The 24596-nt window shown below is 50.0% G+C and overlaps 1 long non-coding RNA gene and 1 pseudogene across 7 annotated transcripts; one reads left to right on the forward strand and one right to left on the reverse strand.

Moving 5' to 3' along the window:
• Nucleotides 1-4016: 4016 nt before the first annotated feature.
• LOC103247113 (uncharacterized) lies at nucleotides 4017-17209 on the reverse strand. Of its 7 annotated transcripts, XR_012092440.1 has the most exons (7): nucleotides 14532-17209; nucleotides 6789-6861; nucleotides 5186-5337; nucleotides 4739-4860; nucleotides 4508-4583; nucleotides 4327-4421; nucleotides 4017-4237 (listed from the first exon to the last, which is right to left on the reverse strand). It is a non-coding gene; the product is annotated as an uncharacterized lncRNA (long non-coding RNA). The 7 variants fall into 7 exon arrangements; XR_012092441.1 differs by lacking the exon at nucleotides 4508-4583; XR_012092443.1 differs by lacking the exon at nucleotides 4327-4421 and having other exon boundaries at nucleotides 4466-4583.
• Nucleotides 17210-17276: 67 nt separating this feature from the next.
• LOC140711282 (uncharacterized) lies at nucleotides 17277-24265 on the forward strand (annotated as a pseudogene).
• The last annotated feature ends 331 nt before the right edge of the window (nucleotides 24266-24596 follow it).

The following is a 24596-nucleotide window of genomic DNA, read 5'->3' on the forward strand; positions in this document are numbered from 1 at the left end:
AGGAATGCAGCATCATGACCGGCTAATTGTTATTATTATTTGTAGAGACAGGATCTCACTATGCTGCTGAGACTGGTCTTGAACTCCTGGCCTCCTCTAGTGAGCCTCCTGCCTTGGCCTCCCAAAGAGCTAGAATTACAGACCTGAGCCGTCATGTCAGGCCTCCACCATGCTTTTCAGGGGCCTTTCTTGGTGAAGCTCCTTATTCTAGTTAATGCTCAAAAGTGAGCAAAACCCAACTTGCTCAAAATTACGCAGATATTCTTTGGGTGGTTTTGTAAGGGGAACAGAAAATAACTTTTTATAGCGATAGGAGTCAAGGTGGCAAAAATGATATTAAGGCTTAATACCAACGCGATGGGCTGCTTTTCTCCTCCCAGTAGAGTTCATATTATTTAATTATAATATAAAATTGAAAATATCTTTCCTGTATTCCTGACTCCCCAGGCCTTGAATGAAGAAAGTATTTCTCAGGCTGGGTTTTTTGTTTTTGTTTTTGTTTTTGTTTTTTCCTTCTTCTTTGGGTATCTTCTGTCTCAGGCTCTGGGTTTTTGTTTTTTATTTTTTTTTTTCCCTGCTTCTTTGGGTATCTTCTGTTGTCCCAAGACATATCTGGAAACTTAAATTGATTTTCACCCAACTTAAAATAAGCTCCACAGCTCTGGATCGCGGACTGACCATGACTAAGTACCCACCGCCACATCACGCTGTGCCACACACCAAGAGTGACTCATTGTCTTCGTCACAGGTTGTGGCTTCTGCAGGGCCTGGTACCTGGTGGAGCTGAGTGTACTGGGAAGTCCAGGGGCATTCTTAGGGTGGGCTGGATGCGAAAGCGGCGTCCTTTTTGCCTGTGGTGACGTGAACATCAATACAGTATTTATAGAAAGTTCACAGAAATGTAGTAAGCTTCAACCTTTCCAATCCTAGTGAGAATAGCTAGCGTTTAGTGACTCTGTTATGTGGCAGGCCCTCAGTGATCCTGGGCACTGACTTATCCCCACTTTACACATGAGCAAGGGATGCCCGAGGTGTACCGGCTTCCCTGAGTTCACAGAGCTCCCTGGTGTGGCCAGGCCCTGTGGCTGCTGCAGGGATGTTCAGGGCTGCGTGTAGCTGTGTCTTCACTGGTGTCCATCCTGCGCCCAGCACCACGCCTGGCGCTTGACAGGAACGCAAGCGTTTGCTGCCTGCCTCCCGCCTGGAATCTCCACTGAGGAGCAGGAAACCAGGGGTTCTAGCTGTCTTCTTCATTCATGAAGTCCTTTAGAGGAATTCAACCTTCTCTAATCAAAAGTTTCCAATATCCTCAGGTCAATGCGTATAAACTGTTAAGACTTCAAGATTACAACCTAAAAACCGAAGTCAGAAGTGTGAGGTTTCAATTGACTGGACATGCATTAGGTCAATGACACACATATTTATTGGACACCAGGCTTGAGCCCCACATGGGCACCTTTGGTATCTGAAGCAATATTCCTTGGGTGGTTTTGTGAGGGGAACAGAAAATGACTTTTTATAGCGATAGGAGTCAAGATGGCAAAAATGATATTAAGGCTTAATACCAATGTGATGGGCTGCTTTTCTTCCCCCAGTAGAGTTCATATTATTTAATTATAAGATAAAATTGAAAATCTCCGAAGCAATGCTTCAGAGCCCAGTAGGATGGAAGAGGAAACTGAGAACAGTGCCATTTCTCCTCACACAGCTCCGGCGCCCCTCACCATCCTGTGCACACACATTCTTTGATGGGATCTTTTCAGTGTAAAGTGCAGTAATTAATTTTGCAAAACTTACTGGGTCTGGGAGGCAGATGATGAGTGATGGTGTCACCCCGTCACACAGTGGGAGATTTATATGATGGCATCATTTTCTATGAATGCAGACCACCTTGTGTGCCATACTCGGATGACCCTTCGAAGCTAGACATTTTGTCATCTTTCAAAAGAAGCATGTTTTCCCCCTTGGTTACAGAAAACTAAAAGCTTTTGATACAGGACTCCAACCTTTTATCAGGGAGAATCAGGGCTCTTTAAATAAGCTCGACCAGTCGGATGGGCCGTCAGAAGCAATTAAAATTAGAAAGATGAAGATGCGGTAACAACCTGGTCAGGGCAAATGTCAGGATACCAGATTGCATGTTCACAGTTGCGTTTCTGGTAAGAACGTGCGGGTGAATATGGAACAGAGGGCCATGTGTCAGTAGTTGGGTTGCATTTTATGTTTCTTTTCTACAAGCCCTTTCTGGTGTTGTGTTCGTGTTTATTAGAGAGTAGCTGCCCAGAGGCTGCCGTTTCCCTCCCCACTCCTCCGTTCTCTGCATCTTCACCCCCAACTCCCAGTACTTTGGAATTACAGTCATTGTGCTTGTCAGGATGGAAGAGGCAGCCAGACACATGGCAGATCAGAGCACTGAGAGGCAGAGACTTAATAAGTCCCGCCGTGGCCCCACTGTCTCGAGTGCTGAGATAGGGCCTCGGTGTTTTTCTCTGCAGAATGGAGGCATCACTCAGTCTCTATCTTCTCTCCCTGTCTCTTTCTTCACTCCCCCCTTCCCTAACACACATCCACAGTGAAAGTCTTCAGGAGGCAAAAGAGAAAAGGCTGGACTGTGCTGGGCCCCCCCAACCCCGGGGCCCATTTGCTGTCTTCCCAGCTTCCGTGTGCCCAGAGCCGCCTGGGGGAGCCTTTGGAGGTGCAGATCCTGACTGTGTGGGTCTCAGTGAGGCTCCGACTCTCACGGGGAGGCGCCGGTGCTGCGGGTCCCCCTGGGGGCAGTGCCGCGGTTTGCAAATCCTGCAGATCAGCTTCTCCACTTCTCCAGGTTTCTCCAACATCAGATGCTCCCAGGAGTCCGGTGGGATTGTTTTCTGACTTTGACCAGGATTTTGACGGAGAAGATTCATTAATATAGGACCCCTTGTCTTAATGTACATATGTAAATGATCTGATCTGAAGTTTTCTGAATGGAAAATGATTGAAGGAGTGGCATCCAGTAGCCTCGGGGAGTCATTCCGTCATATCTTTTCAGCTGTGTCTTACTACGATTAAGATTTTGTTTGTGTGTGTGGCGGGGCGGGTGGGGGACGTTGAGATGGAGTCTCGCTCTGTTGCCCAGCCTGGAGTGCAGTGGCTTGATCTGGGCTCACTGCAACCTCTGCCTCCCGGGTTCAAGTGATTTTCCTGTCCCAGTCTCCCAAGTAGTTGGGATTATAGACATGTGCCGCCATGCCCACCTGATTTTTTTTTTTTTTTTTTTTGTATCTTTAGTAGAGATGGGGTTTCACCATGTTGGTCAGGTTGGTCTCGAACTCCTGACCTCAAGCGCTCCACCTGCCTCGGCCTCCCAAAGTGCTGGGATAACAGGCTTGAGCCACCACCCCCAGCCTTATTTCTGTGTTTCTGTAATCATTGCGCACATTAACGACCGCCTTCGGTGAGTCAGGGCAGGCTTTAGGCAAAAGAACTAAGCCATCTCCGCCCCTGCGGCTCTCACTCCTGCGGTGAGGTGCGGGTACAATGTACCTGTAGCCGGACCTGAGAAGAAAAGCTCCTGTCTTATGAAAGGGCCCGGGGAGCCTCTGGTTGGGGCCGTTTGACCTGACCGGAGGGTGAGGGAGGAGTCGGTAGAGGTGGGTGGGCCAGTGGAGGACTTTGGATTCGCCTTGGGGGAACTGGGAAGCAGACTGACTGTCTCCGATAAGGGTGGCTTTGTGGAGAGGAGAGGACAGGAGGGGAGGTCGTGAGTTTAGGGTCTCACAAGGAGCGGCCACAGATGGAAGGTTATGGGGTGGGGCATGTGGCAGGGCAGCCTTGTGCCAACAGACACACCCCGCCGAGGAGACCCAGGGACTCAGCTATGACAGCTGGAAGGCGGAGCATGTGAGCTGCAGCAGACACAGGCAGGTGGGGTAAAAGGAGAGTCTTCGCAGCAGTGCTTAGAATAGCAAAAAGTGGGAAAACCAGCAAAAAACTATCAATAGGAGATTAATGAATCCATTATGGCACCTGGAATGGAAGGAATTTTTGTCAGCGTTTAATAAGGAGCTTTGTGCTGGTCGAAAGTCAGGAGGTGCCCAGTACACTCAAGGGCAGTATTGAAGAGCTGAGTCCAGAGCAGCTCTGCACAGCAGATCCCCCTGGGGCCAGAGGGGCCGTTTGCAAATCCAAGCAGATCCGCTTCTTGAAGGTTTCTCCAACGGGAGCATCTCCCAGGATTGAGGCTTGCATGGGTGGCCTGTGTTATATATGCAATTTTAAATGATCTAGTTGCCACATTAAAGAAAGGCAGGTCCGGAGGGGGGGACGCTGGGTGCCATGACTCACGCCTGTAATCCCAGCACTTTGGGAGCCCAAGGCAGGTGGATCACTTGAGCCCAGGAGTTTGAGGCCAGCCTGGGCAGCATGGCGAGACCCAGTCTCTACAAAAAATACAAAACAATTAGTTGGATGTGGCAGTGCACACCTACAGTCCCAGCCCCGTGGGACATTGAGGTGGGAGGATTGCCTGAGCCCAGGAGTTGGAGGCTTCAGTGAGCTGTGACTGCACCGGTTCACTCCAGCCTGGGCAACAGAGTGAGACCCTATAAATAAATAAATAAATAAATAAATAAATAAATAAATAAATAAATAAAGTGAGACCCTATCTATAAATAAACAAACTATATTTTCTATTCAGCCCACTATTTTGATAACAATCAGTTATTGTGTTATTAATATTTTACACTGTTTTCCATACTTAAGTCTTTGAAACCCAGTGTGTAAAGAATCTTCAAGTACATCTCCATGTGGACGGGACACACGTGGCCAGCGGCTCCTCTGAGGGACAGTGTGGTCACGGCGATGGGTGGCGTGTGCTGCCTGTACATAGAAGGTCCCCGTGTGAGTGTTTCTGCGAAGGCCCTGAGGGATGGGCAGGGGAGGGCCAACACCGTCCCAGCCACACAGAGGACCCTGGAATGCAGCAGGCTGCCAGCGCGCCCCCACCCCAGCCCCTCTGCTGCCTGAGCTCTTTCCCAGATGTCCACTTAGCTAACCTCCCTCACCTTCTTCCCTTTCCTTCTTTCCCCAAACGTCACTCTCAGGCAGGTCTGCAGGCTCTCCGATTGTCAATGGCAGCCCATCTCCATCCTCCACCCTCTTAACACCCCCCACCCCACTTGCTATTTTTCTCCTCAGTGCTTACGGCCATCCACCCCTGGGCATCATGCATTTGTTCACTGTGTTTCTTGCTTTCGGGTCTCTCCTGATTGGAACAAGCTCCGCCAGGACCAGAGGCTTTCCATTTTGTCACCGATGCATCCACATAGCTCCCGGCAGAGATGGCGCTTGGGGCACCTGAGGTGGACAGTGGCTGGTGGTTGAGCCCTACAGATTTATCTCAAGCCCTCCCCTGACCCTACCGGAAGACACGGTGGTCTGCACAGTCCAGATAGTCAGAGAGGCCCCCCGGCTCGATGACTTTGAACCGGCGGGGCTGGGGAGGGGGGAACAGCACCGTCGACAGAATCCCCCCTTGGTATCCCACCTCCCCATGCCTACATAATCCCTGCATTATCAAAGGAGAGACCCCTAGAAGGAGGTTTGGCAGCAGGAGTGAGATCAGCGCAGTGTAAGCTCATTTTCTGACAAACCAGTGGGAGGAGTTGGCAAACTGACTTTCTCAAAAAGAATGTATGCATCGAAATTAGCAAGTGAATGATCAGCAGTGTGGGAAAATTCAGGAAAAGCAGTTCAGTGCTGTGAGAGAGGGCGAGGCAGGGAGCTTTATTACTCCAGACAACGGAGGAGGTAAAAGGATAGACCTAGATTATTTCACTAGAGTTCATCTATTCTTTTTTTTTTTTTTTTTTTTTGAGAGGGAATCTCGCTCTGTTACCCAGGCTGGAGTGCAGTGGCGCAATCTCGGCTCACTGCAACCTCCGCCTCCCGGGTTCAAGCGATTCTCTTGCCTCAGCCTCCCAAGTAGCTAGGACTACAGGCGCATGCCACCACGGCCGGCTCAGTTTTCTTTGTATTTTCAGCAGAGAGGAGTTTCACCCTGTTAGCCAGGATGGTCTCAATCTCCTGACCTCGTGATCTGCCTGCCTTGGCCTCCTAAAGCGCTGGGATTACAGGCGTGAGCCATCGTGTCCAGCCTATTCCTTTTTTTAAAAAAAAATACAATTTAGATTTTATCAGAATAGAATCCTAGGAAGCTGAGATTTGTAAACTGGGAAATCCATCTCCTCCAAGTAGCCAGGAAATAAGCCAGGTGACCTAAGTCATTCTTGCTAGGCCCTGGTGTGGGCCGGGGATGACTGACTCAAGGAAGAAGCTGTCTTGTGACTCTCTTACCTGCACTGTCGTTTAGTAAGAAGCTGTTAAAAAGTATATCATATGAAGAAAGTGATTTACTAATTGATCAGAGTAATAACCACATATTTCCTATGTAACCACTCCTTCATTATCTCCAACTTTATCTTTGGTTCTCATGACAAGATTATCACTTCCCAGAAAACTGGGTTTTTTTGCAAATTACCAGGAGGTGTTTTTCCAAATGGTAAGGTTCTTCTTTGGTGGGAAGATGTTTTCTCCTGGAAATCCTTAGGAAAGTTATTTGATTCTTGGGTTGGGCTCCCAAAACCAAAACAAAACAAGATGGATTATCCCCAGGATACCTGAGCTATAAGGACAATCTGTAGCTTGAGCGTGGAGTGAAAGACACTGAAACTGCCCTTTGTCCCAAATGGCTGTGTGCCGGGGCCCTAGAACAGCCCTAAGGAGGTGGTGAAACAGGTGACATTTACCTGTGAGGCTGAAAGCCCTCATTGCCAGGCTGTGAAAGTCCGCACTGCAGGTGTGCACGTCTTTATCCCTGTCCTGTGGGTGACAGAGCCTGCCAGTGAATGCTGGTGCATTTCCTTCTTGCTTTTCATCCACCCGTGTTCTCCTCCCTCCTAACCCCTCACTGAATGTTCCTGGGGCTTCATCAGGTTTCACCCTGCAGGGCCCAGCAGGAGGCAGCTGATTTGCAGTCCTCACCATTCAGAAGTTCAGAGGGAGGGCTTAGAACCAAACAGGCTCCACCCCCAGGCAATTAAATGAGCATCTGGCCTCAGCAGGCATTATTTTCCTTCAAGTTCCCATTGGTGACTCTAAGGCACAGGTATCATAATAGAGGAAATCAGGAAGTCTTGAAAGTTAAAAGGAAATAAAACTAGGGTTTACCCTGTAGCTTCACCACTTCACTAAGGTCGTTACCTTCCAGTAATCAGTTTATCCCCCTCAGAGCCTCAGCTTTCTCATACCTCCAGGGAGGTGTCAGGAGCTCTGCGGGCTTCCTGTGAGAATAATCCGGGCCTGGGCTCTAGCTGTGGGTGTGCAGTCAGCAAGGGACGCCCTACTAGGTCCCACCAAGTGCTGCCAGCCCCTGAGCTCAAGGAGGACACGTGAAGAAAAGCCCTTTGCAATGTAGGGCTCCATCCCACCAACGTGCAAGTGAATAGAAGTCCTTTCAAGACCTAGTATTGTGTATTTTTAAAAGTGTGGTGCCCCATCACCTGGAAATTGCTAGAAATGCAGGTTCCCAGGCTCCCTCTCCACCTGTGAAACCCTGGGGGTGGCCCAGCTACCTGGGGTGCCGCGGCCGCTGATGGTGCTCCTGCTGTGGGGCGGTGTCACTGTTCTTTCCAGGTGGGTACAGGTGGACCCAGGGGTGGGGGGTGGGGAGAATCCCACAGGGACTTCAGGGACTGAGTTTAGTGCTGGGGTGTGTTTCTACTCTGCACAGGAGTCTCCTGGGGTCACCTTGTGTATCATGTCCAGCTTTTTTTTTTTTTTTTTTTTTGAGACAGTGTCTCGCTCTATCGCCCAGGCTGGAGTGCGATGGCGCCATCTCCACTCACTGCAAGCTCCTCCTCCCGGGTTCACAGCATTCTCCTGCCTCAGCCTCCTGAGTCGCTGGGACTACAGGCGCCTGCCACCACACCCAGCTAATTTTTGTACTTTTAGTAGAGATAGGGTTTCACCACGTTGGTTAGGCTGGTCTTGAACTCCTGACCTCAGGTGATCTCCCCGCCTCGGCCTCCCAAAGTGCTAGAATTACAGGTTTGAGCTACCATGCCCAGTGGGCTAATTTTTAAGTTTTAGAGATGGGTTCTCACGGTTACTCTTGCTGGTCTCAAACTCCTGGCCTCAAGCAATTCTCCCATCTTAGCCTCCCAAAGTGCTTGAATTTGCAGGCATGAGCCAACACACCTAGCCAGAAATTGATCTTTCATTTTAAACTTCATCTAGAGATGTGACAAAAACCAAACGAAGTATTTGTTAAAATACTTTATAACCCTAGGTACAGTAATAGAGTAATCCAACTGACAATTTCACAAAAGTCAATTTTTGGCAACAAGTTCAAGGTTATACATGTTAATAAAGATAACACATTTATTCAACCAGAAGAAAAAGGTTACAATGACAGAATTTATCTTTTTCTTTACTATGTTGTCTGAGCTATGGTTAAGGTTTGGGGAACTAGTATCTTAAAGAACCTTCAGAAATTTCTCATTCTAGAATTTAGAAACAAATTTTACACTCTCGGGGTTGAGAGAATCCAGGAGCAATCACCACCCCTAGTGTCCCGATGCTACTCTCCAAAGGCCCTTCCCCACTAGCCACAGAAATCAGAGCTCCCTGGGAAACAGACAGTTGAGCCTCTGGAGGAGGAAGGCCTGGCTGTGCCTGCGTTAGGGAGGTGGGGATGGGGGCATACAAACCAAAGAAGTGAGACCAAAATGGGCCAACAGCTGTGGCAAATGTCGGCATAAAAATAAATAAATTCCATCTGATCACATGGTCTCAAATATATACATATACAGAAATATTTGTGAGGTCACAGTGGTACTAAAAAACAAAACAAAGACGACTGGGGGGAAAAAAAGAAGAAAAGAAAGAACTCTTTTCTCCATGTTGGGCGCAGTGGCTCACACCTGTAATCCCAGCACTTTGGGAGGTCAAGGTGGGCAGACTGTTTGAACTCAGGAGATCGAGACCAGCCTGGGCACCACGGCGAGACTCTGTCTCTACAAAAAAACATAAGCACTAGCTGGGCATGGGGGTGCACATCTGTAGTCCCAGCTACTCAGGTGGCTGAGGTGGCCCAGGAGGCTGAGGCTGCAGTAAGCTAAGACCATGCTATTGTAGTCCAGCCTGGGGGACAGAACCAGACCCTGTCTTTAAAAAAAAAAAAGACAGCTTCTTCTGTCAACATTAGAGGTAGTTCCTGCACCACCCCTCCTCCTCAAACTGGACTTCCCAGGGAGAGCAGCCGTCCCTGCCTTTTCCACAGAACCATATTTCAAGATAACCCAAGAGCCCCAGCTGATGTAGAACTCTTCTTTGAAGAAGTCCAGCAAACGAATGAAGAATTACAGAATTTGAAAACTTCACAAACTCTAATAAATGATTCAGGCAATAATCCTCAATGAATATGAAAACCATTAATAGGTTGATGAGGAATTATCACAGGACACCAGAAACTCAAGTGCACCAGATGGTCTGTGGCTGAAGGGAGAAAGCAGATCTTCACAAGACAGTGGCCGACTCTCAGCATGCACCCTGCTGGTGTGAGACCCCCCGGTGGAGGCAAGCAGGCCTCACACGATGGTAGGATGTGGCCATCAATGCAGAACTCCCCACGAGGGACTCTGCTTAAAAAGGCGCAGCCTGACTCAAACTAAGGCTTTGGATCTAAGTTCCAGTTCTCAGGAAACACAGGAACATGGCACCCAACACCACACAGGAGCAGCCAGGACACCTGGAAAGTGAGAGCGCCTGGAGGAAACCCGGCCTGCACACTCCTCTGCCGTCCCCGAGAGGGTGCCCAGGAGAGACCCGGGCTGACCAGGTGTGATCTGTGGGACCCTGTGCAGCAAACACTTTGGGGCCAACTAGAAAATGTGAATATGGAATAAGAAATAGGCAGTTTTATGAAAGTATGTTTTATTCTATTAAAACTGAAAATGGCATTAGCTCATGTAAGAAAAAATCATGTTTTCAGGTCACAAATTCAAATATTTAGTGGTAAATGATGACATTTATAATTTACTTCCAAAAACTTCACAAGGAAAAGGATATCTATTATGTGATAAGTGTTTAGGGGCTCATTATCCTAGTCTACTTTTCTGTATACTTGAAAGTTTTCATAATTGTTTTTATATAAACTAACCTTGCAAATATGTTTTTACATTAGCATTTATATGTAAATTATTAGTGTTTTATAGGATACGTATAACTATATTATTACTATAATGACCTTATACTAGTGACATAAGAAACAAGCGATAGATCAGAAAGTGAGGATGTGATGAAGGTTCTGTGACTGCATCCACTATCGGAAGAGCACTTCTCCATGCCAAGGAGAGGCTCGAAGCTAAGCATTGCTAAATGTGAGAGACACCATGTCATGAAATTGGAAGAACACACACAAGTTAACTTTCCACAATCCACCATCAAACTTTTCCAACAAAATATTACCTAGCATTGCTTGGGTGATAGTGAGTGGTATGAAATTGCTTAAGCTTCTCCCACATAAGCTCCGGGATGCACAGTGGGTCACCCCTGGAGACCACTGAGTACGTGTGGTCGGGAAGAAGTCTATTTTGAAGGTGCTGGGGGTATATCCTCTCATTGTCTGTCTTGAAATGTGAAATAAATAAGAATATATACATTTAAAATAATACACACATACATTACTTACAATATAGCCAATTGATCACATTCTGGTGCATATGCCTGTAATACTTTGCAAATAAAACTGTTCTAATGGTAACAAAAAAAAAAAAAAAGACACCCCTGCAGGCATTAACACCGTATTCAATCACTCATCACCCATGCACAGGACCCAAGGATTGAGAACAATGGACTTTTTGATGTGTGTTGCAAATTGGAGGGATCACCAGGTCTGCCCACCAGCCAGGAGGGAAGTGGGGAGAAGCTCTCACCCTAACTTGAGTTTTAAGAAGGCTCCTTGGAAGAAAAGACCACCAAATTGAGAATGAAAGGTAAGAAATAGTTCACCAGCTGAGGGGGGCTACGGGAGTCAGAGAGCAGGCCACCCACAAGCCCCAGGGACACCAGCACAGGCAGGTTGTCAAAGTCACAAGGGGACATGAAGACACGGGCCCAGGACAGCAGCTCTTAATCCAAAATGGTCTCAAGGCTCCTTTACACTCTGAAAAATTAACCCATTTATGCCTGAGGTTGCAATTTTTTTGGTAAAAATTCAGACCTTGGCAATGACCTTGAGCTGTAGGATATAAATAACTCCCACAAGCTTAGGATTCCAATAATGGAACACGAGGCATAAATGGGTTTTAATGAGGACCCAAGCAGCTTTTGTTTATGTGGGCTTTTTTGCCTGTGTAGGTGCCTGTGTGTGTTTATATAATTTTTCTATATTCTAAATTAAAGCTGAGACATTTAAAAACTACTTATGCATTAAGGTAAGCCATCATTACATGATAATATAAATATGTTTGAAAAATATTTCTCATAACAAAGTAAAAAACTGACTACTTAGAGTGATGCTGTGTTGCCTTTTTTGCAAACCTCTGTAGTGTCTGGGTCAGAGGTGAAGCTGGACTCCCCCATCTGCTCTGTATGCAGCTTGGTGCGTGTCACACACCTCGCCACGCAGCCTCTAGAAAGTACACCATGTACTTGGGCAAGAATGAGTGAAAAAGACAATGTGTTGATAGTGGTATGAAAAGAGCTTTTCTCTCGCTGCAGATCATACACGGGGGTCGTCAGACATGGTCTGAGACAGCATCCTGGCCCTGCTAATCCCCTGGCTTCTGCTCACAGCACTGACCTAGCTAATCCAAGAACATGTCACCTATAATGAGAATATTATATAAAAATCAACCACCTTCCAGATGTGTCTGTATCATGGTTCTGTACATGGGTAAGGTAAGCTGAACACAACATTAAAAAGAAAGAAAACTTACAAACCCTCCCTTCATCTCACTAAAGACGACTCCTTTAAAGACCAAGGGTGTCTGGGGTCGCTAGGATTCTCGTGTTCCAGCCGCCATCCTTCCTGCCTGAGGACAAATAATTATAAGCTGACAGTGACTCAAATACTAAAGTCTGCATCAACTAGTTAATCACTCATGACATACCAGAAATCCAGCTCGTGTAAACATGGGAAAAAGGTGGCGTCCAAATACACCGAGAGGAGATTCTGAAGGTCCTTGGGATTTTGTGTGGAAAATGGATACAGAGTATAATCACTAGCTGGGTACAAATGAAAAGTGAAATTGTAAAATATAACAGATTTCTACTAAAATTATTGAGTCTCAAGCCTCATTTCCCCTTTGTCCTAGGACAGTAAGTTGTAGCTATTCTTGAGATGAGGCAGTGGCTCCATACTCTGGCCCCCGACCTTACTTTAGGTAAGCCTCCTGGTAAGTGTCCATACTTTTCGGTATGAAAGAAACTGTCTTCTCTTTCAGTCATGCCAGCCGGCCCTCTCCCTCAATCACATACCACGTCCCTGTGATCACAACACTTGCCACCCACTCCGTCCGGGTGCCATGAGTCACCTGGCCAAGCACACACAGCAAGTCGCTGGCAGAGGTGAGACCTCGGGTCTCCTCAGCCCAATCTAGGGAGCCTGCCATCCAACCACCATGCATAAGTGGCCCACTACGACCTGCATCATCTACCGCTGTTAAATTACTCGTTTCCAAGCTTACCGTACTTTGTAACAGATGATCAATGCATTTAAAATCAGCAGATACAGTGAGATGTCTGCTTTCTAACAATATATAGCTTTAATAATAATAGCGCTCATGGTAGCTATTTCTCAAACAAGAAACATGACTTATCATAAGTTTCTATGGCTGGACACAGTGGCTCACACCTTTAATCCCAGCACTTTGGAAAACCAAGGTGATATGGTTTGGCTGCGTCCCCACCCAAATCTCATCTTGAATTGTAGTTCCCATAATCCCCACATGTTGTGGGAGGGACCTGGTAGGAGGTGATTGAATCATGAGAGCGGTTCCCCCCATATTATTCTCGTGACAGTGAGTACGCTCTCACGAGATCTGACAGTTTTATAAGGGGCTTTCCCCTTCACTTGTCATTCTCTTCCCTGCCACCCTGTGAAGAGGTGCCTTCCACCACGATTGTAAGTTTCCTGAGGCCTCCCCAGCCATGCAGAACTGTGAGTCAATTAAACCTCTTTACTCTTTAGGTCATTCTTTATAAATTACCCAGTCTTGGGTATTTCTTCATAGCAGTGTGAGATTAGACTAATACACAAGACAAGAGGATTACTTGAACCCAGGAGTTTGAGACCAGCCTAGACAACAAAGCAAGTTTCCACCTACACACACACACACACACACACAATGAGCCAGGCGTGGGGGCACCTTGTCCCAGTTACTTGGGAGACTGAGGTGAGAGGATCGCTTGAGCCCAGAAGTTTGAGGCTGCAGTGAGCCCAGATCATCCCACTGCACTCCAGCCTGGGTGACATGGTGAGTACCAGTCTCAAAAATAAGTACATTTCTATAAAATTTGAAAAATAAAGGAGTGAGTTTATAGTACTGGCTACTATTAATAAGGACCTCACCCAGAGTGAGGTGTCTTTGCCCTCACTTTGCAGGATTTCACAAATGCTCTGAGTCTGTTGTCAGGACTCCCATGCCTGGACCTTGCCTGGGACCCCCTAGTCACTGCGCTGGTTCCCTTGCTGGAGCCCTGCCCAGAGGCAGCTGCTTTCTTACACCACCCTCTCCAGGAGCTCTTCCCTTTCCCCCCAGCAGCAGCAGCAGCAGCAGCAGCAGCTCCCACCCTTGTCCTTGGCCCTCCGCATGGCATCCACCATGTGCTTCCAGTCACAGCTGCATCAGTCTTTCTAGATGGTAAGTTGTTTTTTAAATTTGCTACAACATCAAGCATAGCACAGAGCCAACAGCTGGCCAAATATGTGAAGTGTGGTCATTTTTAGTTACTATGCTAAAAAAAAAAAAAAAAAAAAAAAAAGGAAAAGACTTAAGCAAATAACAAAACAAAAATGAATCCATTTTAATATAAACCCAAGTAAGTATAAGTCCACAATTTCTTCTTTATAATTTTGAAACCCAAAAGGCTCAGAAAACTGAAAGATTCTGCAGAAGTTTAGAGCAAACTATTTGATGGCAAAACCTGACTGAACAGATCAGGGCACTGAGTCTTCGTGCTCACACTCAGCGAATCATCAGGTTTGGCTGCAGAAACCTGAGTGTGTCTGATGACAGACCCAGCTGGAAGTGTTACTCTCTCAAATCTGACAAGAATCAGGCTTCGCGGGATTCCAGGAAGGGACCGGGGGTCATTTCTCTTACAAGCTTTGTTCAGCCGAGTAGCCATCATGCAACAGGAGCTGGGCCAGGGCCTTGGGACACGAGGACAAGGCTAGTCTCCACCCTAAAGGGCCCGTACCTATGCCAGAAACCACACCTGCAATGTATGTGGATTTATGAGGAGGTGCCGAGAAGGACCCATACCTGGTTTATGGTGAATCCGTGGATCTTGTCTCCTAGTTGATAGTGTAGAGCCCTCTCACAAGCCCGGTTACTGTTCCATCGCCACGCTCTGTGGTGTGCATGTCTAGACTAAAGGTCATCTAAGTTAGATGAGCTGCAGGAAAATTATCTGGCTAACATTATTCAGCCACATAGTGAAAATACTCTTACATGATAAAGATCATTAATTAGATAAAAATTAAATACTGCATCTTCCAAAATCTTGCACATTCCAGAAAACTAATTTCTGGTAAGACCCTTCCCATTTTAATGACCTTTTATCTTACCTAAAGCTTCAGTGTTGGAAACCTTTTCTTTATACATGTTCAAAAATAACTATAATACAATTATGGTTTAAATTCCCCTTAAGAAACTCTTAAACAAAAGGGCTTCTTTTCCTCACAGAATCCTCACAAGCCTTCAAAATATTGGAAGAAATTCACACTACAGTTAAATCCCATTACATGCCTACCGAATTGGTGAAAACTTTTTAAAAAGCCTAATATTACCAGGAGCTCTCACACACTGCTAGTCATACTGCTCTCATACTGCTACGTACACTGCTACCTGTCCCACAGGGAGTACAAAGTGGAACAACTTTGGAAAAACACTTGGCATTCTTTAGAAAGCTAAGCAGGCAGGGCATGGTGGTTCACACCTGTAATCCCAGCACTTTGGGAAGCCGAAGAGTTCCAGACCAGCCTGGCCAATATGGTGAAACCCAGTCTCTACTAAAAATACAAAAATTAGCCAGGCGTGGTGGCAGGTGCCTGTAGTCCCAGATACTTGGGAGGCTGAGGCAGGAGAATCGTTGAAACCGGGAAGCAGAGGTTGCAGTGGGCCGAGATCACGCCACTACACTCCAGCCTGGGCGTCAAAAAAAAAAAAAAAAAAAAATCTGAATACTGGAAATCCGTTCACCTCTTGGTCTACATCCTCCACACCTTACACTGCTGCACCAGCACTCACAGACAAGATTGTCAGCACAAACTCTGATAGTCCCAAACTCAACTCACCTGGAGGTGTAACGACAGCGAATGGATAAACTGCAGACTAATCATTCAATTAAAAAAAAAACTAACCAACAAAAGTGCCTACAACTGCATATAACAAAGATGAAGGTCACATAATGTTAAACAAAAGATACACACGATACAGTATTATCCTAAACAGGTATTATTCAAACAGGTAACAAGATACTGTCAGAATGCATAGAGATGGTAAAATATTTTTAAAAAGCAAGGACATTTCTGTATGATAGTGCTAATCTAAGCGGGAGGGAGAGGGTTATGAGCAGTTAGGGGAAATCTTCAGCTTGGTCATGCGGACACTTTTTTTTTTTTTTTTTTGAGACAAGAGTCTTGCTCTGTTGCCCAGGCTAGAGTGCAGTGGTGCAATCTCGGCTCACTGCAACCTCCACCTCCTGGGTTCAAGCAATTCTCCTGCCTCAGCCTCCTGAGTGGCTGGGACGACAAGTGCTCACCACCACGCCCAGCTAATTTTTGTATTTTTAGTAGGGACGCGGTTTCACCATGTTGGCCAGGCTGGTCTTAAACTCCTGACTTCAAGTGGTCCGCCCGCCTTGGCCTCTCAACATGCTGCGGTTACCGGCGTGAGCCACCGCGCCCAACCTACTTCTTTTCTAATTATTCTCACCTGGATGAGATGGCTTACGCCTGTAAGCCCAGCAATGTGAGAGGCTGAGGAGGGGGATCACTTGAGCCCAGGAGTTCTAAACCAGCCTGGGCAACAGAGCAAGATCCCGTCTCTTCAAAAAAAAAAAAAAAAAAAAACACGTTATTTTCTCAAATTGTACTATATGTCTTACGGGCTTTTCTACATTAATATATCCCACCAAAATATTTTAAAGATATATACAGGGGAAAAGAAAACACCTATTCAGTCACTGTCAACATTATGAAGATATGCTGTAGTCAACATTTGCTTACTGATTTAGCAAATTTCAGAATTATGGGACAGAGACGCATTTTAAGAAGTTACTTATGAGCAAGGACATGATAGGAAACCCATGAGCGGTAAGGCCAGGGTCTCCCCCGAACTTTCCAGTAACCTGCTGCCAAACTCACGCCACGGACGCCCCGTGTCTCCCCCCGGCCTGGGCCGGCAGCGCTGAACTGTTACATTAAATACGGGCTCGTGGATTACCATGAGCACTAAACCGCTTCGTCAGTTTTTTCCCCCATAAACTGAGTCGTTAAAAAACCAAAAAAAGTTAAATTCCGGGAGGCTTCAGTTCTCTGAACACAGCCGGACTTTAAGAGTGGGCTGTGGGCGCCTCGGGTCTCTTAAGGACTCGGCCTCCAACAAAAATGAACTAGGAGCAAAGACACCAGCGAGAACCGCAACTGCCGGCCCCATTTACTACCCCCATTAAAGCCCACTCCAAAGGAGGGCCCTGCCGGGAGCGCCACGGGCAGACCCGGCCCCAAGCCCGGGGCATCGGCCCCGGGGTCCTCCGGCCTCAGAACCCCGGATGTGGGAGCCCAAGGAAGGCCCCGGCAGGGCCTCGGGGTGCGGGGCGCCCACAGTGCGGGGAGCTGCAAGGCTTGGGCGCAGGGACCCCTACGTCTCCGGCCCGCCCTGGACCTTCCTCTCCCGGGAGCCAGCACGCCGAGCACTTCTAGCCGCCGACCGCAGCGCCTCACCCGCCGCCCAGCCGCCTCAGAGAACTCAACCCCCTCCGCGCGCCACAGCGCCACATGGCGTAAGACCAGCTCGGGGCTGGCGAGGGACCCCACTTAACGCGACGTAGGGCGTGGGGCGGGGCTTGCCGTGACGGCCACCACTCCTATTGGTCAGCGCGAACGGCAACGTCCTCTGCGATAGGCTGTAGATGAAAAGGGCGGGCCTCCACTGCTCTGGGACGGGCGGGAGGGCGGTGCAGAGGGCGATGGGCGGGAGGAGCGGGGCCGACATGCCGAAGGAGGCGGCAAGGGGAGAAGCGTGCTCACGGGTAAAAGGGGCGCGGCCGGCTTGACGAAAGGGGCGGGGTGGGGCCAGCAGCAGGATGTGGACAGTAGAAGGAGGGGGAAGTGGGCAAGGGAGAAGTGGGACGTGGCGAGAGGCGTGTCTATGCAGATGAGTGGGGCCTGGTGAAGGGCGGGGCTGCGCGGGTGAAAAGAGGGGCTCCTGGAGGGCGTAGTGCTATGTTGCGCGGGGCTGTGCAAGTGATGGGAGGAGCTTAGTAAGGGGTGGCTCTTTGCAGGTGAGGAGTGAAGCCTCGTAGGCGGGGATGAGCTGGGCCTTGGGGATGGGGCTTGCAGGCGATGGGGTGGAGCCAGTGGGGCGGGGCTGCAGGCAAGCTGAGCCTTGGGGGCGGGACTTGCAGCGAGAGGAGGGGCCTTGTGGGGGCAGGGCTGGCAGAAGAGGGTGGGGCTTGGTGATGGACCGGGCTGTTGGAGTGAGGGTAGTGGCCTGGTCGGGGGCTGCCGGAAGCTGGGCCAGGTGTACAATGGTAATCCTCTCTGGACTTCGTCATGTGGCTCAGGCTGTGCCTAGCAGGGAGGCCAGCCCGATCGAGCTGCCGTCTGCACCCTGAGAGTGAGGGCTCCTTCCCCCAGCGCGGGTTAAAGTAGGGAGGCCGGTCCCCATCGAGGGTGGGGTCTCCACCCTTCCATCCTGACAGCGAGGGCTCCTTTCCCCAGCGCGGGTTAAAGCACCGTGTGTCCACCTGTGCAGTGGCTGGTCCAAATGTGCCCTGGAGGGCAGAAACCCTGGGTCCTGCCGCTGGTCCGGGGCGTCTGCTTCCCCTTCCTGCAGTTCCTGGGAGGGTCTGTGTGTCCAGGGGGCTCTGATCCCTGCCTCAGGACCACGGGTGAGGGGTCAAGATCGCCCACTTTGGAGCTGGCCGGGATCTTGGTTCTTTGGATCCTCGCTGTGTGGCTCTGGAGCAGTTCTGTCCTCAGGAGAGGGATCCTCACAGCCGCCTCTTGGACCCTAAGGAGAATTAATAGGACGACCCCCGGGTAGCTGCTCGTGGCCCTGTGCGGAGCCAGTCCTGTGTCTCCACCAGTTCCTTCCCTCTGTGCTCCCCCACACTGTCACATCGCCAGCCTTTATTTCCTTTTCCTTGGACCCAGGCAGCGAATGCCCAGCTGGCCTTGGCAGCCCCTTCTCTAATCTATCCTCAAATCACTTCCTGATGGACAGCACTGACCGGCCATTGGCGTGACCAAAACCCCACAAAATAGAACCCAACTTTCCTATTAAGCCGTGCAGAGCTGTCCCAGCCCTACTTCCCACAGGCTGTCCTCATTCACCATGGGATCCGTGGTTCTCACCTGGGGCTGGGGGTGCCCCTGGCATCCAGTGGGGAGTGTCAGGGATGTCCCTCCAGGCCCAGTACAGTCTCCCAGCCGGTGGCCAGCAGACAGCAGCACCCAGCCTGATGTCCCTGTGGCTTCCGGTTCCCCGAGGCCAACTGTGCTTTGCTGCCTCTTCGTCCTGTCAGACGGCTGCCCTCTCTCCACCTTCGCTGGTTAGCAGTGTTCCATCCATTAGAGCTCAAAGCACTGCCTCCCGGCAATGCAGCCCCTTCTCCTGGCCTGCCCTCTGCCTGTGCCCCGCCATCTGCGCCATGTCTTCGCGGGCCCATCAGAGCGAGGCTCCCAAAGAAACGGAGCGGTTCCTGTTTGTGTCTCTGTCCCACCTTCTCTGGACCTGGCACCGTGCCCTTTGCCGACAGAGGTCTTGGGTTGATTGTCAGCAAAGCAGACAATTTGTATGGCTCTAAATGGCTGTGAACATGCTTGATTGGGGTATTTTAAAAATAATTGGATATGTAAACATTTGAGTGTGACACAGGTGGATTTTTGGGCGAATGGTCTTGTTCTTCAGGGAATAAACAGAGGCCCATCCACAAGGACCATTTCTGGCTGATTTATGGAACGCTGTTCTACCTGGTTAATTTTGAATGTTATCTCAGCCTGGGAGGTAGCTCAGCATGTGACGAAGATCACTGGTTTGAATCCTAATCTGCTCCTTAGGAGCTGCACCTTCCATGCCTTCGTTTCTTCCTTGGTTAGGTAGGAAAGGTATGAGCTACCTCAGAGTTGTGAGTGAGGCCTGCATCGAGTGACCGCATTAAAGTGCCAAGAACTGCACCCGGAGGGTTGATATTTAAAGATCTTTAAACATTCCGATGCTGCATTTTAGTACCCGGGTAAAACAGCAAAGTTATGACAGATGCAGATGCAGACCCTCGGTGAGGTGGGGAGCTGATGGCAGGAGGTGGATCACTGACCCTGTAACGAGGGTGTGGTCTGTTCGAGGCTGAACGAAGTGCACATCATTGCATGTACCACGGAGGTCCCTCTCGTGAAGTCCTGGAAGGGTCCATGTGGCTGAGCCGTGTGGTCTGTCCATGACGTCCGGCAGGAGCAGAGCTTTCGGGTGCAGCCTTGCTCTTGTGCGCACAGCCCTCAACGGTCTCAAAAGTCTGAGGCTTAAAGCAGGCTTGGGGTTTCCTTACACCTCCTGGACATCTAATTTGCCTGGCAAACATGTTTTTCTTGGGTGTAAAGGTGAAGGAGTGGGTGATTCTGGTGAAAGTGTACTAATTACTGCACTTCTGGGTCAGTGGCGCTTGGTTGAAGACACTATCTGCCCTGGATGGACATCTCTGGGGTGGTGAGAACCAGTGGCTGGATGTCGTGGGGTTGCCAGGAAGATGCTAGCTTTTTCCTTTTTCCTCAGTAACAACACCCTACTTTGTTTAGGGAAGCAGCACACCCAGCTGAAAATCCAATTCTCTTGCACGGCAGAGCGGCTGGTGACACAGGTCCAGATGCTGGGATGCTGATGGGGGGTCCTGGAGTGGGAGGTGTCAGGAGGCTTTCCCGACCCACAGCAGCCCTGGACTCTTGTCCGGCCTTCTTGCCCGAGGCATGACCCCTGGAGGGAAAGCAGCTTCGGGGGCCCGAGGGCCAGAAGGCAGAGTCCTGGTGTGTGGGGCAGGCCTGGGCCAGGCTCCTCGGAGGATGTCACAGAGCTGCTGCCCATGAGGGGACCACCCACCTCTGAGCCCCATGCAGATTTTCCTCTGTAGCCGAGCGAAATCCTGGTACGGTGAGTGAGGCAGTCAGAGGCACCTTTTGTGGAAGGAGGACAAAGCTGGAGAGAAAGAGGTTTTCCTAAAGGCACAAGGCGCTGATACTGCATTAGGGATAATTCCTAGAAGTGTGGTTGCTGGTGGGTGGAAAACTGTAGCCAGAGAATAAGTGGGAATGGCCCTTGCTGGTATTTAACTGATTTGTTCACGGATGGTCTGAACAGTTCTAGTGAAAATAATATTTTGGACACAGATGTTTTCATCCTGCCTCACAAGCAGCATGACCGTGGGCTCTTCCATCCTTCCTGGGTGACAGTGAGGGTCTCAGGCCCTTCCGACCCTGTGTTAGCATTTCCCCAGGGTGTGTGTCCTGTCCTGAATAGGCTGGAATGCCTCTGGGTATAGCTGAGCCTCTTGAAAAGGGAAGAGTCATGTGACGTGCTCTGGGTGAACAGGAAAATGAGGGAGGACAGGGAGAGGGGCCCGGAGGTGAGGAGGATGGTGAGCAACACTGGGGACAGGGGACAGAGGGTAGCACCAGGGATGGGGGGACGGAGGGTAACTCTGGGAACAGGGCGGAGGGTAACACCGGGGACAGGGGATGGAGGGATGGAGGGTAACACCACTTCTCCAGGCTCCTTTGGGGGATGCTGCCGCCTCTCACACACCAGAGCGAAGTCAACAGGCTTCTGTCCCCAGGAGCCCCAGAGCCTGGCAGCTGGGATTGGCCCAGTATGAACCACCGTTCACTGGCTCTGCACCTTGGGACAGGCTCCCTGGTGTTTCCACCCTGTTTTCCCATCTGGACAGTGGAACCCTGAGTGTCCCCGTCACAGCTGTACCCAGAGCCCTGGACTCCAGCATGTCATAGGCACTCATTAGCGTTTCTTTTGTCGTGGTCCGCAGACGAAGTGGCTCTTTCTTTGTGTGTTCACAGCCCTCCTGCTCACTTTAGCTTCTGGGAACACTTTTTAACATAGCTTCGTATGTGGGGAGGACTCAAGTGATTAATTGAATGTTTTATCAGGTGCGGTTCTTCTGTTTCCTAGTTTTGACACTGGGAAACAATGTCCCCATTGGTGAATTTTCCAGGGACTCCTGTGGTCAGCCTCACGGTTTCACTCTGTCACTTTCTAATGCAGTACTCTTTGGGAGTCTTTTCAATTAAGCACCGTCATTTAAAAATAAGTTTTATAATATGCAGTTTCAGATTAATTCTTTACCTTTGTGTCTCAGGCAGTGGCTCCTCACCTGTGAGTCGTCAGAAAGTTTCACGCAGTTTTCCAGGGCGGCCTTTGCATTTACTGGAACTATTAAGAGCTCCTTCCTGCTTCCCGTGATTGACACGCAGTGCACGTGAGGCCGTGCGTGGCTTAGCGTCTTCTGAGGGTTTACAGGGCACTTTCTGTTCTTCCCCACGCCGGCTCTGCTGTGCCGAGTATTCGCTGCGGGCAACGGTCACACTGTCTGGCACAGGCCACCGGGCAGACTTCACGTAGTGGAGCCTGCAGAATGGCAGAGCCCGGCCTCCTCGCCGCCCTTCACAGGGAGCAGAAAGCGCAAGCCTGTGATCAGAGCTGTGCTAGCCCAGAAAGCCTCCGAACAGGTTGAATTGAGGAATCGGCTCCTACCAACTGCCCATGTTTAGGATGTGTTTGAGTGTTTGTGATTTTTCCTGCACTGAAGCTACTGGGCTGGCTCTGAGTCACCGTCACGGGACTTCACTTGCCCCCAACGGGAAGCGGCGGGGGTGGAGGGCCGCACAGAGGCTTGCCGCCGTGATAATGAAGGGCTTGTCGCCTCTTGGGACAGCGAGTTCAAGCTCTTTGTAATTGTCAGCGTAAAGAGTGACCCGCTGAGGACACGGCTATAATTCAGGGTGGCATGGTTGATTGTCATCGTTGATATCAGGTGCCTGCCTCTAAAATGACGGTACCCGTAGTGCGGCTCCAGGAGGGCAGCTCCTGCCAAACACACGTGCTCCTGGGCCCCTGCAACCAAGCTCGTGCTGCCAGCCACGCCTGCAGCTGTGGGTGCAGCGGGATCTTCATGGCACTGAGCGCCTCCGTCCTTTGCTTGTGAGGCCCAGCCCTCCGTCCCACCTGGTCCCCAGTGCGGCTCCTCCCTGGGTTCTCCCAGCCCCGTGCAGACCTCCGTCTTCACAGCTTCCCTAGTTTTCTCGTGGGCGCCCCAGGTGGGTGCCTGGGCAAGGTTCTTGTGTTAGTCGAGTTCTCTCCAGCCTTCCCTGGCTTGTGGCAACAGCAGGTCCCTTCAGATGAGTCAGCCAGCTGTGTGCCTGCATGTTCAGGATACCTATTAGGGGCCTTTCTCAGGTCAGAGCAAGACGGACTCTCACCTCCTCCGTGGAACTTTGGAGCCCGCCCTGGAGAGACTCCAGCCACGTCCAGAGGGGCCGCCCAGGTCCCCGCTGTCTGGTGGGAGTGACTTCTGAGCCACTCGAGGCCCCACTTTGTGTTCCTGCACCCCACAAAGCCACTTAAAGCGCCATGTTCTGATGCCGTGTGCCTCTGGAGTGTGGCACACAAGCCTGGACGGGGATCTGAGCGGTCGCTGCCTTCCTCAGGCTGCGCTTGTGTTTTGGGTCCCCTGGAGCACTCGTGGCTGTGATTCTCACCGCTGTCTGGGCTCCCCTAGACAGTCTCACCCGCAGCCTGAGGGCCACATCGGCAGCCACTGAGGAGCCGGCAGGTCCGGCGTTGGTCTCACTCAGTCCTTCTCGACTTTGGTGACAGAGGAGACAGCAAAGCTTCAGCTGGGAGCCCCAGGCCTTCTCTGCTTGGGGCCTTGGAACTGAGATAGCACAGATCCTGCCATCCACATGCTGGGGGCCCCGCTGTGCCGCTCCCTCCTCTGGTCAGGGGCCGCGCCCTTGGGTTGGGCAGCTCCGGGTCCTCGCACTCAGGGGCTCAGGGTGGGTGTTGGATGCAGAGAGGAGAAGGGCGGCGGTTTGAGCCCAACTGTGTTGGTTTCATCTTCTGCCTTTTGTCCCTAAGTACCTTTGCAAAGTTTTCCAAATGAAAACTCAGAAGGTAATTTTAATGACTGGAATCTGTGAATTCCATGGAAGCCAAGTCTGTCCACCTCTTTCAGCCACCTCACTTCTCCCCATTGGGGCTGATTTTGGCAGCATTCATAGGGGCAGGGACGCAAGGGGTGGTGGCCAGCCCTCAACCCTGCATTCCTCCCCTCCTCCCCTCAGCACCACAGCATTTCGGTGTCATCCCCTTCCCTGCACGCGTCCTCATGAAAACCAAGTGTGGCTGGAGGGAGACGCCTGAGCCCGCTCCCGTGACCTTCCCGGCCAGCTCGGCTGCAGCGGCCCCTCGGCAGGCATCTGTCTGGTGCTGCCTCCGTGCTCCTCCCGTCACCTGACGCTCGTGCTCCTGAATCTTCACGCGTGTGCTCCGTGCAGCCACGTCACAGGCTCCCTGGAAATGGAGACAGTGTCTCACGCCGGTCAGAATGCTCTTCTCTGTCCACTGAATAGTCCAACACGGAATCATTCCTCTATTATTATTTATGCTTTGTTATGTAGAACTGGAATGAAGAAAAAGTGAATTTAGACATTACAGCCCTCAGGTTGAAGCTGGGTAATTGCATTAGGGAATTAAATGAGAGCATTTGAGCTTCTTGAGTCCTAATTCTACATCTTCGTATCCCCATTACCCCCTACCCAGTGTCTAACACAGCTCTTGGTCTAGGATTTTCTTGATAAATGCTTATTGAATTGAACTGGACTGAGTTTAACATTCCCACCCAGAGTTAGAAGCCAGTCCCTGAGCAAATTGCATTGAGAACGTGAGTTTGACCTTACTGTGGTAAGGGGTATCCTACACAACATAATTCCTAGTCAATATCAGGTATTTAGTCAAATAGACTTAAGTATAGAGAGGCATTGGCCCATCTGGCAAAAGGGCAAGGCACGGTGCTTTAGATCCAGGTCCCCAATATCAACT

Source organism: Chlorocebus sabaeus, unplaced genomic scaffold (assembly GCF_047675955.1).
Source record: "Chlorocebus sabaeus isolate Y175 unplaced genomic scaffold, mChlSab1.0.hap1 unalloc_scaffold_477, whole genome shotgun sequence".
NCBI classification, from domain to species: domain Eukaryota; kingdom Metazoa; phylum Chordata; class Mammalia; order Primates; family Cercopithecidae; genus Chlorocebus; species Chlorocebus sabaeus.